This window comes from Leptonychotes weddellii, chromosome 11, assembly GCF_054177405.1.
Source record: "Leptonychotes weddellii isolate Sample4059 chromosome 11, ASM5417740v2, whole genome shotgun sequence".
Taxonomy (NCBI): domain Eukaryota; kingdom Metazoa; phylum Chordata; class Mammalia; order Carnivora; family Phocidae; genus Leptonychotes; species Leptonychotes weddellii.
Window position 1 is genome coordinate 58,222,157 of NC_138379.1, and position 16,235 is coordinate 58,238,391.

Here is a 16,235-nt window from a genome sequence, read left to right on the forward strand (position 1 = left end):
AATCCAAGCAACAGACTCCAATTCCTGAGCAGGATCCTAGTCTCTCAGGTGAGATCAGAACATTATAAAAAGACTTATAAATACCTGAGTTTAGACTTTACTCTGAGGGCAAAAAATTCACTGAATGGCTTTAAACTGGAAGCACAGGATCAGAATACTCTCTGGTTATAGTTTGGAAATGAACTGGACAGGTGAGATAAGAGACGCGTGGAGACCTATAAGGAGGCAGTTGTGGAACCAAGGCAAAGGAAGCCTTGATCAAGGAGGAGAGCAGCAATAGTGGGCATGGAGAGAGTCTCAGGGATTCGACATTTATTAAAGAGGCAAAATAGGTAATTCTTGGTGACTGAAGATATCGTAGTAATTGAAAAGGAGAAGTTTGGGATGGTGGCCAAATTTCCAACTGGGCCCAACGGGGTAAGTGGCATTTCCGTTTATTGCAATCAACACTTGATGAAAAACAGAGTTTAGGGGAGAAGAGGTTAGGGGAGGGGTTGAGACAGTGACAATATGTTCAATTTGGGAAAAATTTATTTTGAAGGGCAGTGAGATAACTAAGCAAGCAGTTCAGGAGAGATCTGAGACACAGATATAGATTAGGGGGTCATCAGTATATACATGGTAACTGAACCCAGAGAAATGGGTAAGAGTACCCACAGAGAGTATGAAGAGTAAGAAAAGGTGAGGTCCTAGAAAAGAATATTGAATACAAGAACACTTAAGGATGGTAGAAATAAGAGAGGGACAAAAAGAGGATGGAGGAGTGACTAGACAGAGGAAAAACATGATTTCAGGGAAACTAAGGAGAATGTTTTAAGGGATGACACATGGACAACAATGTTGTAACCAGTTGAGAGACATGATAAGAACATAAACGTGCCTGGGAGATTTAGTTACAGGGTGTCTTTGATGATCTCAGCGAAATGAATCTCAGAAGCATAGTATGTGGAAATCAGATTACAGCGGCACAGAAGAAGGCCAAACAGCAAGTATGGGCAAATGATTTGAGAAATTTGGCTATACAAAGGAAGAAAGAAATAAGGTACTAACTGGAAGAAACAAGGGGCAAGAAAGGGTTCTTTTCCTCTCCTTGTCCCTCCCTTTCTTTTTAACAGGTAAACACTGTTCTAAGCATTCCAACTTTGAAGTCTTTCCTGATACTATCAACTCTATCTGCATTACTGTCCTCATCACCAACCTCTTAACCTCCTGTGTTTAAATTCTACTAATCTTTCAAGGCCTGGATAAGATGCTACCTGTTAGTGAAACATTCACTACACTTACTAACTGAAACTAATCACAGTACCCTTCCTGTTTGTTGCACTTTGTTCATGACACGGGTAGGATACTGTACACGCTATATTAAAGTAATTGATGTACAAATGTCTTTGTCCATTTGAGCTGCTTCAACAAAATGCCAGTCTTAGTAGCTTATAAACAATAGAAACTTACTGCTCATAGTTCTAGAGGCTAAGAAGTCCAAGATCAAGGCACCAGTGTCTGGTAAGATTCAGTGTGTGGTGAGAACCAGTTTCCTGGTGTGTGGGATGGCACTTTCTTGCAGTGTCTTCACGTGGCAAAAGGACCAAAGTATCTCTCTTGGGCCTCTTTTATAAGGACACTGATCCCATTCATGAGGGTTCCACCTGCATAGCCTAATCACCACCAAAAGGCCCCTCCTTCTATACCATCACCTGGAAGGTTAGAATTTTAATATATGAATCTAAAGGGGGACACAAACATCCAGACCATGGCAACAAGTATCATCTCTGCTGGCAAACCGTGAATCTTTTTTAACTACCAAAGTGCTGCACATAGAAATATTCAATAAATATTTCTTGAATGAACAAAACTCAACCATCAATAATATATGTTGTTATTACTTCAGCAGATGGTGGGGGGGAGGGGGGAAGAGAGGAATATAACAGATCTGAGAACACATCACCAATCCAAACTCCCACCACCTGGTCTGTGATGATAAGGGGAGCCGGAGGCATTGTGAACTTAGGAAAAAAGCATTTACCTCTCACGTCCTATTTTCTACAGGGACACTGTAGTGTAGCGCAGAGCTTCCCAATGGGTGGGCCTGCCACAAATAACTGACCAGTATCACTAGGTACTAAATCCTTCTTTACTCTGACTTGACTCAGTGGGATCCAGGGAGAGACCTCTAGGTGATCCATCATCTCCAGGTCAGTTGCCTCCAGTTGTAAGCAGCCTAGCCATTTCCCCCACCATGCTGTAAACACACGCACATTTTCTAGGTATGACATGATGTGGAAAAGACTGGAAGTACTGGTGTGGTCAGATAGGTAAGAAAATGAGAACAGGCTCTGAGATTAAAGAGACCTTAAAGCAAACCTCATCTCTGTTTATTTCTAGTTCTATAATCCTTGGCAAGTTACTTGGCCTTTCAAAGCCTCAGTTCCCTCACGTGGAATATGGAGAAGATAATAGTAGCTACCCTAGTGTATAGTGGGTACTAGGAAGGATTAACCCAATACTGTTTAAACACAATGCCTGACACATAATAAGCATTCAGTAAATACTAGCTAGCTATAATTATTTCATCTTTCATCAAAGTGTCACCATCCACAGCCCTCTCCAACTGCCAAAGAGGGACAAAATGGCTCAGATGCTCTGGCGGACACTGACTAGTAGGGTGGATTTTTTAAGTCACGGGAACTTTGTATACTATTTACATGTAAAGTTCCTATTAATATATGACTCCTTCAAAGCTGATAAAACTTAAATGTCTGTTCTTCAGATTCACAATATTTGTCTCTTTCACTAGTGTGTTGATAGCCCTTGCCATAAACATTTAAAATTTCTTCCACTCATGTTGCAGGCCAAGAAATCAGACTTTCTGCACTATTTCCTATATGAGAATATAGAAGGTTCTACTTAGGGTACATTAGTCACACGCCACAAAACTGGGCACTGAAATAAGGCATGCTGTGCCCAAAGTGTGACCTGTATAATGACTCCCACCTTGTAGATGACCACTCACAGGGTAGACTTCACTGACAGGTGGAAAAAAAAAAAAAAAAAAAAAAGAAGGGAAATTATGCTGAAAAGAAGAGATATGCTGAATTTAAACAAAAAGTTCACAGCCAAAAAAAGAGGGGGAGGGCCCCTAGGTGGTTCAGTTGGTTAAGTGTCTACCTTGGGCTCACTCAGGTCATGATCCCAGGATGCTGGGATCCCTGCTCAGCAGGGGAAGGGGTCTTCTTCTCCCTCTACCCCTCCCTCTGCTCATGCTCTCTCTCTCGCACTCTCTCTCAAATAAATAAATAAAATCTTAAAAAAAAAGTTCAACAGCCAAGAGAGGGAATCTAGTCAGATTTGCAAGGTTAGAAATGGGGCAGGAGGTCAAGATCTAAATATTATTAACCCATAAAAACAGTTAAACCCAAAGGAATTATGATTTGAAAAGAATAGTTTTAGACAAGACAGAACATTTTACAAGGTGGGTGTGATCAGTTTTAGACAAGACAGAACGTTTTACAAGGTGGGTGTGATCAGCCTAATATCCATTTAATTCATTTCTGGAGAGGAAACATTTGGTTCTTGAAGAGAAATGAAGCAGAGCAGAATTAGAACTAAATTCAGTAAGCTAAAAGATGAGACTTGTGAGATGTTCTAGACACACGATAAAATTCTAGCCACTCTCTTTTATGACAACAGCTGTTAGTAACATTCCAATTTCTGCTTTACGTTAAAGTTTCATATTTCAATTGTAGCTTATTATTACTGTAGCCAATTTGATCTGAAAACCAAGAATGTAAAACCTGTCTTCTACAACCTAGTTTCAGACTCATCTTATGAAATTTCAAGTAGTTCAGAGCTTTAAAAAATAACAATCTCTTTTTACAAATCTCTTTGGAAATCCAGTCAATCATTTTTCAACAAAATAAACTTTAATGCTACAAATAAAATAATGTTCTCAAAGGTAATAAATACAGAATAAAGTTTAATATGTCTCTGAGTTCCTACATGAAATTAATATAACTTACCTTTAGAAGATTAAATTTAAGTGACAACTGACTATATGCACTGGCCTTAAGGCTGCAACTATATTGCAGGAATTAAAACCAAAGTCCTTAAAATGTACAAACTGCTGTTTAATACATATCTCTTTACATTTCATAAAAACATATTCATGATAAAATTTCAGAGATGATTATAAATATAAACTAATGTATAGTTTCTTCATTTTAAGAAATTAGTAATAAGGCATAAGGAGGAGTAACATAAATTTAATTCCATTCTAAAATGCCATTCACAGACACATTTGTCACACTTAAAATGACATGATGGATATTTAATGGTAAGTGCCATAAAGCAATTCTAGTTATTTCCTTGACAATATATAATAAAGCAAAAAACAAAAAGATTGAAAGAGAAACGGTGGAGAAGGGGAGGGGCAGAGGCAGGGAGGAAGATAGGGAAAGAGAGAGGCTGAAACACAAAGACAGAAAGCATAGCCTTCTGACTACAAAGGAGCTTTTCTCCTTTCTGGTTTAAAATCTAGTCACAAGAAAGGAGTTCCAAGGATTTCTAATGGCAATTATCAGAAATATTATTTCAAACAGAAAGATTAATAATCCCATGAGATGGTATTTCTGTTATAGTTAAAACTATTTCATACACAAACCCAAAATATGCATTAAGAAAATTGTGACCAAACTTTTACCTTCCTTAATTTCTAGGTCTTTCTGTTTAATTTCAGCTTTCCTCTCAAAAAGTGCTTTCCATTACATTGTACATTTAAGAGTACAAAAACAGCTGAATCTTTTGCCATGTTTCTCACATAAATTTCTAAATATTCAGCTGTTTTGAAATGATTTATGGTATTTAAAGCAAATTTTTCAAAATTCTACTTCTACCTCTGCCCTAATTGCTGACTGAGCTAAGACAAGTCACAAAAATCCTCAGAGATTCTGTTTCCTCAACAGAAAAGGGACAATGCTATATTACGTAATCTCTAACTTGCTCCCTACTCTAAAAATCTATGATCCTCTGAAACATTAAGTATTGGTATTATTCACTTTAAAGGAAAATACTTTTGTTTATGGAATTTTGCAACATATCAAATGAACTTAAAATAACACTGAATCAGCATATAATCCATGAATTCTTAAGTTCAGTTATTTTTAGGCTAAATAAGCATCAAGATCTATGTCAAATATATAAATTGATTCCTACAGTGAAAGTATGACTGAAGTTTGGCTCTACTAGGATAAATAACAAGCCCCCCTCCCCCACCACCACCAACAAAAAAAAAAGGGTAACAGCCAAATTTTGAGGGCTTTAAAGCATAGAAAAAAATCCTGAAAGAATGGAAAAGAAGCCAGGATGATGATATTGCAGAGGTAAAAGGTGTAGGATCAGAAGTCAGTATGTTTTAAATGTGCTCTTTACTGTAAAAAAATTATCTAATCCCCATTTAGGAGACTACATTATAAGACAAATTTATCTTGGCATCTCTATTTTCTCTCTGTAAAACATTCTAATATTCACATTGATTGCTCAGAAATAAAAACACCACTCTCAAATATGACCGCATACACATCTGTTCAGACGAGCTGAGTTATATGTCTGTCAAAAATCGGTTGTGTTTGTCCCCAGATGTGTTGATGTCATTTATATTTATTAATGTAATTATGCAACTGACCTACACATTACATAAACCAAAAAGGATTAAATTTTTTTTTTTCCATGGAAACTGAGTTGAATGCTTTGGAAAGACAACACCTTATAAGTATGGTTTATACAACAAAAACAACTCAGGACCCCAGCTAGGGAACTCATACTCGAAGAAAATGCCTTGGTAAATCAGCGAATATAGATGTGTGCTAATAAAGCACTTAAGATATACACGTACAAACATTTTGGGGAATGCGTGAGTGAAAACTGAAAACAAACCTCATTCCACTACCCTGAGGACGGCTTTCCTTGCATAGCTTTTGTCTCTTCAGCGTGGGCATCAGAATGAACACATGAGGAGAAGAACTGCCCTAACTGACCCACAGACCTGCAGCATGACAGAGAGCTGGCCCCGTCAACTTGCTTGTTACATGCTATGCTCCGTAGATCCCAGCTAAAACTGGGATAATAAATTAAAGTAAAATACACAATGAATGCTAAAAGAAGTTGATATTGAGAAAAATGTAAGAGAGAGAAGGAGAAACTTAATAATCACTAAGCATCCAAAGTGAGTATATGAATACCTGTTTTCTATTTCATCTAAGAAAAGGACTTGGGTAAGCCCATTTCCCCTTGTTAGAGACATTTAGGATATTTGGGGAAAATGTCCTGACTCTATATATTGTCAACTACTAGAATGGGTTGCCAAGAGAGGCAGTGAGATTATAAAGTCTTGGATTTTTTTTTTTTCATTTTAATTTTATAATTTGCTTCTTGAGGTGACTTACAGATGTGCTGCTCAAGATGTGATCCCAGGGCCAGCAGCACTAGCATCACCTGGGAACTTGCTGGAAATGCAGAAGCTAAGATCCCACCCCAGACCAACTGAATCATCATCTGCATTTCAATAAAATCTCCCAGTGATCTGTATGCACATACAAGTTTGAGAATTTCCTTATAGCTTTTACATCAGACATCTGAATTTGTAATAATTCATTTTATACCTCTTGAGCATTAATAAGTGTGTACTTCGGAATCAATAAAAACGAATACCTCATTTAACAACAAAACCTTTCTTTTTCATCCTTATTGGAACTATTTTATTTCTGCTCTTCTAAAGAATAATTTAAAAGAACACTATTTCACCAGGTCAATATTCTTTTAAGGTGAAAGCCACATCAGTCCAACTCATATCCATTCACACAGTTGTTCCTATCATTAGAATGTAATAGAAAATTATAAGGGTTATAAGCTAAAATCCAAAAGAAAGAGTCAATAACTTTATTTAAGCGATCAAAAACTTTAATGACTGTAAGTCTTAGGACTCAAGTAATTTCAACAAGGTTGGCTTGCTATAACAAATTTCCCTACATGTTTCATACCAGAAGTTGCTAGTGATTTTAAAAGGTGAGGGGAGTCTCCTCTTCTATAAGAATCCCTGAAAATATCTTAAAATGACACCCGGCAAGAAGGGTTTGTACAAAATATTACAATTGGTACAATTACAATTGGTACAATTGAGAATTATCCAATTCCAAAAGCATCTTTTTAACACTCAAGCAAGAAACATAAAATAGCAATTGTGCTCCTATTACTAGAGCTTGATGTTTCTGTGATAGAAGATATTAACTCTGATAAGCTCAACTGCTTTCCATTATCAGATTCTGAATATTATTCTTGTTCTGAATGTGCTTTAAGGAGCTTAAAACTGTAAGAATTATATACTCCATTTTAGTGAACAAACAAATCACCTCAGAAAGCATTCCAAGGTAGCCTGGATTCAAAGGACCCAGGCTGCCACAAGCGACTTAACTCTCTAAGGCCTGGGAACCCAAAGTTATGTTTTCCTCCTCCTTTTATTTTGCATTTTAGGATGACGGGAACACGATAAACAGCCAGCCCTCAGTCACCATCCAGGCCCCACCAGTACAAAGAGGCTTTGTGATTGACAAGAGCATATAAAAAAGGGAGGAGGAGACCCACTTTTTTCTTCCTCTAGGGAAGACTATGGCTGAAATTTTAGAACTTAAAAGCTTCTCCCGTTTCGACCAGCTCACCTTGCAGGTAAACACCTTCCTGGTTCAGTGACTCAATCACAAATTAGAGACAGAATCTGTGCTGAAAACTGATAATGGTGGAAAAACATTCTTTTACTGTAACTTTCAGCTCAGTGCAGCTGTAACGTACTTCCTCCCCCAGGAAGCCCTGTCACTAAACCTGTGCAGCATGAAAAATAAGCCTTCATGAGTGGAGATTTTATTTGACATTTTAAGGATACAGATTGGAATAAATCCAAATATTTCCAATTTTTGCTGTGACTTTTTAAAAAATGTCTAGAATAGATCATGAAAGAAAAAGAATTGATGATACATGACATAAATACTAATATAATTTCCTTCTATGCCCTTCCATTCAGTTCAATAATTTTCTACGGCAAGGACAGCGATTTGAAACATCTCCCTCAAAATAAAAGGACACTACAGCAAAATTCTTCTTCAATATATAATCAAATATAATCTATGAAATACATATTCAAAATATAATCAAGTCATGAACTAATAATTTCTTTTGCCAAAGACTGTATAATTTAATTTTCATTCAAACTAAATTGGGATGTATTAGCAATGCACTTTCTAGGTATTTAAAGAACATCCTCGTGATTAGTCTTTAAATGGCAATCCATGACTTTTCACTTTGATAAGCAAGACTTATATATAGAGTCAGGACATTTTCCCCAAATACCCTAAATGTCTCTAACAAGGGGAAATGGGCTTACCCAAGTCCTTTTCTTAGATGTAATAGAAAACAGGTATTCATATACTCACTTTGGATGCTTAGCGATTATTAAGGTTCTTTTTCTCTCTCTTACATTTTTCTCAATATCAACTTCTTTTAGCATTCATTGTGTATTTTACTTTAATTTATTATCCCAGTTTTAGCTGGGATCTACGGAGCATAGCATGTAATAAGCAAGTTGACTGGGCCAGCTCTGTGTCATGCTGCAGGTCTGCGGGTCAGTTAGGGCAGTTCTTCTCCTCATGTGTTCATTCTGATGCCTATAAGTCATCAGACTTATATTTAAGAATATTTTCACTAAACGCCTGTTTCATATAAATAACTTTATCTCATCCTTCATCTTGTTCTCCTCCAATTAGTAAGTACTTTTGATATTGTACCATATCTGCATGTATTTCTGAAATTAGTCTTTGCTGGCAAGCCTATAAACCTTTTTTTAAACTGCACTTTTCAAACGCTACTACCAAGTAAAAAATTTAACATCCTAACTCAGAAATATCAAAAAACGAATTTCAGCACAATGTTGTATTAACAATCTTATATACACTTGAGACTTCTATGGTAGCTTTCTCTTTTGTTTTCCTTCTAATTCCAAAGTGTAGTGTCTCATAACCAAGAGCATGCATATCCTAAACTGCAGTTCTGACAATTCTGGAAAGAGAGCTGATAAGCCCTACAGGGCATGTGCATGTTCTTCATTCTGTCATTCTCCAAGGGAACACTCCTTCAAATACACCTGAGAAAAAGAGAAGTCTCCTGATGTTCTGTTTCAGTGTACGCCTATGTGCCCACAAAAACCAGTAGCATCCCTGAGAGGCAGCAACCAGTGGGATATCTGATGGTGGTAACACAAGAAACACCATGCCTCTGTGCAACAAAGGTTTGTTTCCAGTTCAGATTTTTTAATAACATGCTAATTGATATAATTTACATAATATACAAATCACTATTTAAAATGCAACATTCAGTGATTTTTATAGTCCCAGCCTTGTGTACCCATCATCATAATTACTTTAAGAACATTTTCATCACCATTAAAAAAATACTCATTTGTGGGCGCCTGGGTGGCTCAGTTGGTTGGGCGGCTGCCTTCGGCTCAGGTCATGATCCTGGAGTCCCGGGATCGAGTCCCGCATCGGGCTCCCTGCTCAGCGGGGGGTCTGCTTCTCCCTCTGCCCTCTTCCCTCTTGTGCTCTCTGTCTCTCAAATAAATAAAATCTTTAAAAAAAAAATACTCATTTGTAGTCATTCCCCATTCCCTGCAAGTCCCCTAGTCATAGGCAATGCAAATCTACTTTCTATCTCTATGGATTTGCCTATTCTGGACATATCATATAAATGGAATCATAGACTACATGATCTTTACAGCTCAGACTTAAATAATAAAAATAGCTAACATTTATTGAGTGTGTAAAATATGATAGTCATTTAATTCTTTTATTTGACAGAGAGAGAGACAGTGAGAGAGGGAACACAAGCAGGGGGAGAGGGAGAGGGAGAAGCAGGCTTCCTGCAGAGCAGGGAGCCCGATGTGGTGCTCGATCCCTGAGCTGAAGGCAGATGCTTAAGGACTGAGCCACCCAGGCGCCTCAACAGTCATTTAATTTTTATAATAATCCCATGAGGTAAGTACTATTACTATTTCCACTTTAAGATGAGAAAGCTGATGCACAGAGAGGCTAAGTAGCTTAGCCAAGATCACAAAACAAGTTACATGAAGTGAAGATTTGAACATAATGCAGCCTGGCTCCACAGTTCACGCTCTTAACCAACTCTGCTACACTACAGTGCCCCTTACTTACCTCTAAGCAAACTCACACGGTTGAAAACAACAGAGATAAAGTCAGGCTTGAAAAAAACATAGTGAATTACAGCATTCCTCATAACCAATAAAATAAGCAATTAACTGCTTCAAATTTGTACATCTGTATCAGCAAAGTCGAAGAACTTTCTGTGATTAGTAGTAATTCTCCTTAAAGAAGAAGATAGCACACAGAAGAGGATTCCCCGGACTTGAAAGAATAGATGCTTGGAATCATTATTTTAGTCATGTTCAGATTATTAAGAGTTATCACCAGTTTCTTTTAGTGAAGAACTGAAGACTGGTGTCAGAATCCTTTCTACCGCTTCTAATAATTTGTTGTGTGCACCTGGGCAAGTGGACGTGAGTATAAGTGTGTGTAATTCAAGAGAAGGCTTGCTGCTTAGACTAATCACAGAAAGTTCCTAGTCTTTTCTAATGCAGATATGCCAACAAAAGGCATTTCATCATCCAGCAACATGATATGATCTCATTTGAGAAGTATATCTATGTAGAAGATGTGGAAGGAGAGAGGAAATGAGGAGGGGAGAAGAAAAGGAATAAGGAAGGAAGGGAAAGCGGAAGGCAGAGGGAGAAAAAGCAGGCAGGTGGAGAGGAAAGACAGACAAAGACATAGCAAATGGCCAATAAGGATATACACAAAGGTAACAGTTATTCTCTGAAAGATTTTGTTTGGTATTTTACTACAATGAACAAAATACATACATATATGTATTTTACAAAAAATCAATATAATCTTAATTTGAGGCTATTTGTCCTCTAATGTGTTTTACAAAATTCTGGCTATTTTTCTAATTCACAAGGCATCAGTTCTCATTATAGAGTTAGTTTTATCACTCTTCTTTACTCATCATAATTCCCAAATTTAAAAATCTCTCTAGGCATTATATCATAACTCAACCAAATAAAGCCAAAAGGTAATTCTTAAAAGTATCTGCAGTTACTTCTGTATCGTCTCTTCACAGCTAAATAGCTTCAAGCTTCTATATTTATCATTTATAAATTATATTCAACTCCAAATAACTTTAATCTCATATTTTCAAAACCATTATATTTGTATCTCAAGCCCGAATGAAATGGAGTAAGTTATAATTATGACTATGGTGTACAGGTGTGTAAGTTTGCAGAGCTGGAATCCCTGGTTTTGGCTAATACTATAGATCTTCTATTGTATACAGTAGAGTGGTGTTTGGGTTAAGAATGAATAATAAATTTAATTCAAAGGAGTTTATAATTTCAGACTTCATTTAAAAGACTCCTATTAAAAGACTTTCCTTTAAGGGGAAGGAAGCTTACATGGAGACAGAAGTTGGCCTACACCTCAGGGTAGCAAGCAGGTCTGCGAGCCAATATTTGTAATGGACACCTGAAATATTAACGCATTACATTAGAAAGTGGAAAAGCCCTTCCCAGTTGTCTTAGTTCAAGCTAGTATAACAAAATACTAGACACTGGATGGCTTACAAACAATGGAAATCTGTTTCTCACGGCTCTTGGGGCTGGGAAGTCCAAGACCACGGGTGCTAGCCTACTCAGTGCCTGGTGCAGCCCACCTCCTCATGGACAGAGACTTCTCCCTGTAACCTCCTATGGCAGCGGAGAGCACGGGCGCTCTCCTCAGCCCCTCTTATACAAGAAGATGATATACCAGCAAATTCTGGGAAAATACTGGCTTTTAACTACACAGAAGATACACAAAAATGAATGTAGATTCTTCCAATACAAATGGCCACTCTAGGAACATAACTTAGGCCTCCTCTTAACCTACTGCTTCTAGCAATTGTTTCCTCTTTCTTATTCCTCCCCTTCTCTATCATTCCCACCTCTACAGGCAAGAGATGAAATAGTCAACTGTGTGAAAACAGGGTCAAGTGCACGGTAGCTGTTTGAAAAATGACAAAAAAAGTGCTGCAGACACTTTCAGGAATCACCTATGGCTTTATTCTGTTGAGTTATGATAGAATATGATGCAATATGATGCCTAGAGAGATTTGGAACTTGGAGTGAAAAGGATACCCTATTTGGCTCCATTCTTTTTTTTTTAAGTTTTTATTTTAATTCCAGTTAGTTAACATACAGTGTTGCATTACTTTTAGGTGTATGTGTAGTGATTCAACAATTCCATACATCACCGAGTGCTCATCACAACAAGTTGCACTCCTTAATCCCCATAACCTTGGTTGGTTCCATTCTTTAGATTTTTTTTAAACCAATTTCCAATGGATGGACTAGCAACTAGTTAAGAGTAAGGCTGGCAACAGAAAGACACAGCCAAATCTTGCTGCTCCGGGAATCTGGGGCCAATACACTTCCTTCCTCCTCACTCTCCTCACTTTCCTCCCTACCCACCTACCCCAACCCCCACAGAGCCCATCTACCCTATACTTCCAAGACCCCTTCTTCTCTAGCCCCACTTACTGTGCTGCCCCAACACCCCTCCAGTCAGATGGCATCAGAGTAGGGAATAGGGAGGAGAAGAAAGAAAAAGGAAGACAAGTAAAAGGAAAGCTCCAGGTTAAACCATAATCCCACTCTTTTGGCTCTTAAATTTGCGGTATTAGCCTATTTTTGTTTTTTAAGATTATTTATTTCAGGGTGGGAGGGAGAGAATCTTTAGCAGACTCCTCAGAGAGCATGAGCCCAATGCGGGGCTCTATCTCACGACCCTGAAATCATGACCTGAGCCAAAACCAAGAGTCGGATGCTTAACCACCTGAGCCACCCAGGCGCCACTGTTTCATTTTGCTTTTTTTTTTATTATTATTTTTTTATTTTTACCTTATTTTTTTTTATTCTTATGTTAATCCCTCATTTTGCTTTTAACCACTCTCTTCCTGAGAGGTCTAATTCTGTTCTTCTATCCCCTCATTTCCCGTCTCCTATGCTCTGAGCTCTTGCTCTGACAGGGGACGCTGTGGAATAGCTCAAGAACTGGGTAATTTCCAATCCTTTTGCTTTAGCTCTAACATATTGGAAATAAATATATTTTCCCAAAAATATATTATCATAAATATTATTTGCTTCTATAGTACTACTGGCACTATACTCCAAGTACATTTTATAGATTCATTTATAGGTTAATTTTAAAGGATTAGCTTGGAAACATAAATATCATTTAAAAAATATTTTCTTGGGGATATCTGTTCTAAATTCTCATAACTATAGGGATACTTTTATGGATGAAAAATTTAAAAAGAAACCAAAGAAATAATTTACCGAAGCCACAGAATTAGTAAGTGGTAAGAGCCAAAACCTAAAGAGAGGTCTGTTCGAACGTGAGGCACTGAAGACTATACAATTTCCATTATACCATGGAACCTCCAAAAACACATCTATGTTTTCATTAAGTAAATGAAAATTCTGAAAAGCTAAAAATTTTACTCAATCATTAGATATTTTAAACTCAGTATCATTTATTCCAACATTTACCAGGTACTCTTTTACTCAAACCACCTCCAGCAATAATCACCGATGCTAATAAACTATGACTGACATCATCAGGGAAAAAAAAATGTATCTACATTATTTCAAGAATTCACCACTAATGTTAGAACTTTATCATATTATTTCTCTTACTTATGAATATTTGATTTGCTGAGACTTCTGTTAAGGTAACAGATTCTTATACCCAAGAATGATTTCTTGTTGCTCAAAACAGAAATGCTTTATTAAAATCTTCTGTGAATTGTCATTTCCAAAACAAAAACATTTTCATTTCTCTTAAATACTTAAGAAGAATTATTTATAAGAATTATTCTTCTGTCAATAAAATAAATACAAGTGTAGAACTTGGAACACATGACTTCTTATGCATGACATAGCTATTAACTACTATTAAATTCTAGCTACATTGTATCTTACAGATTCAATAAAAAATAAATACAACTACATAGTGCCAACTTGATTTAGGTGAAAAGTGCTAACATAAGTTAAAATCGTTTTAGTAAAAAAAAAAAGATAAGCATAATTATGGTTTATCCTTTTTTTTTTTTTTTTAAATATTTTATTTATTTATTCATGAGAGACAGAGAGAGAGAGAGAGAGAGAAGCAGAGGGAGAAGCAGGCTCCCAAGAAGCAGGGAGCCCGATGCGGGACTCGATCCCAGGACCCTGGGATCATGACCTGAGCCGAAGGCAGACGCTCAACCATCTGAGCCACCCAGGCGCCCCAGTTTATCCTTTATTTTAACTGCAAACTGCCATCTTGATTCACAGAGGCTCCAATATCCAGTGGAACCTGAGAACTACTAGAACAAGCCTACTGGCATGTTAACGGGTAAACTCTTCACTGACTTAGTAACATGTCATCACTTCTTGAACTTCGACATCAATAAAAATAAATAAAATATTTACATTTAGAAAAGCACCCAAAAATGCATTTTTATTCTTGAAAATAAAACTGCAAAGACAACTGACCACTTCTAATGTGATTGTGTGCCACGAAGTCTGTAAGAAGTTGCATTTTAAGTTGATAGTATTTCTCCAAACAATATTTCTCTTTGCTTTCTACTAAAAAACAACAAACATTTATATTAGATATAAAATGTTTGAGCAATTTCTTTATTGAGGCACAGTATTTCAAAGGCTGATAGGCAAAAAGTGAAAACAGATTTGCCACAACTTCCATCCACAGATGGAGTACATTCACCACATGGGCAGACTAATTCTCTACCTCCCCCAAAAAGAAAGTCAGATTACAGTCATTTGACTTGATAATAAGCTCTGCATTGTCAGACACAGCGATTTACAAAATTTTGAACCTATGTTTTCTCACCTTTTAACTTGCTTTGAGGATAGCAACAGTCCTAAGGATCTCTATCTTTATCTTTGCATAGGACAGATTTTGCATTCTTGGTAAGCTCCCTAGTTAGTTGCCATTTATGAAAGTACCTCAATTCACCTGCATATATCTTCTGAGGAATGTTGGTTTCCCAAGCCCATGTCAATTTTTATCAACAAGTTAATTAACTTATAATTAATACCTTTTAAGAATGACAATGAATTTAGGAAGCCAAAGACCTAAGATTTTTCTATTTACTACCTCTTCTATATTTATCAATCCTCTTCCACTTAAACAGTATGTTCAAGGCTTTTAAAAGGAACTTCAATTTTCTCATAATTATCTAACATGATCTCTATCAGACAAATAGGTTTAACAATCTAGCTATCTCTGTTGACATTCTGGACTGCATTTTAGACCATTTCTCTTCTCTTTCCTATTTCCCCAACTTGTTAATCTCTCCTGCTTGTGCAACCTTCTTTTACTCACTTAAACTTTCCCATAGTCTAGTCTCTCTTGCCTACAAAAAAATAAACTAAGGGCGCCTGGGTGGCTCAGATGGTTAAGCGTCTGCTTTCGGCTCAGGTCATGAGCAGGGAGCCTGCTTCTGCCTCTCTCTCTCTCTCTCTCCCTGTCTCTCATGAATAAATAAATAAAATCTAAAAAAAAATAAAAATAAAAATAAAAATAAAAATAAATAAACTAAGAAGGAATGCAAAAGAAAACCTTACTCCTATAACAACTTGCCCTTTCTCCGCTCAAATTTGAGTTTATTATACTCATTCCGCTTCCTCAGCTCACACTTTTGCATTTATTAAAAAAAATTTTCCTAACTTTCCTCAAAAAATAATTGACAAAATTAATTGTATATATTTAAAGTGAACATCATGTCACATTTCTCAATCTACTATCCCAATTCAGCAACAAAAATTTCTCTAGCTGATTACCACTGACAACCAGGTTGCTAGAGCAAATGAACATTTTTAGCCCTTACCTTAATGAATATATTTACAGCATTAACACTAAAGATAATGCCCTCATTCTTGAAATCCTCCATTTTAATTAACTTTCTTTCCTAGTTTACAGACAATAATCACTACTCATAACTCTACTTCTGCTAAATAATCACTGAGCAAGGTGCTCACCTGTATTAGCTCAGTGTTTTTTCACACTGCTGGTAGTTCAAAG

The 16,235-nt window shown here is 36.8% G+C and overlaps 1 long non-coding RNA gene across 1 annotated transcript; it reads right to left on the reverse strand.

Annotated features, from left to right (window-relative positions):
- Positions 1-5,127: 5,127 nt before the first annotated feature.
- Positions 5,128-15,663, reverse strand: LOC145716253 (uncharacterized). The gene is made up of 2 exons (XR_014138812.1): positions 14,684-15,663; positions 5,128-11,633 (listed from the first exon to the last, which is right to left on the reverse strand). It is a non-coding gene; the product is annotated as an uncharacterized LOC145716253 (long non-coding RNA).
- Between the last annotated feature and the right edge of the window lie 572 nt (positions 15,664-16,235).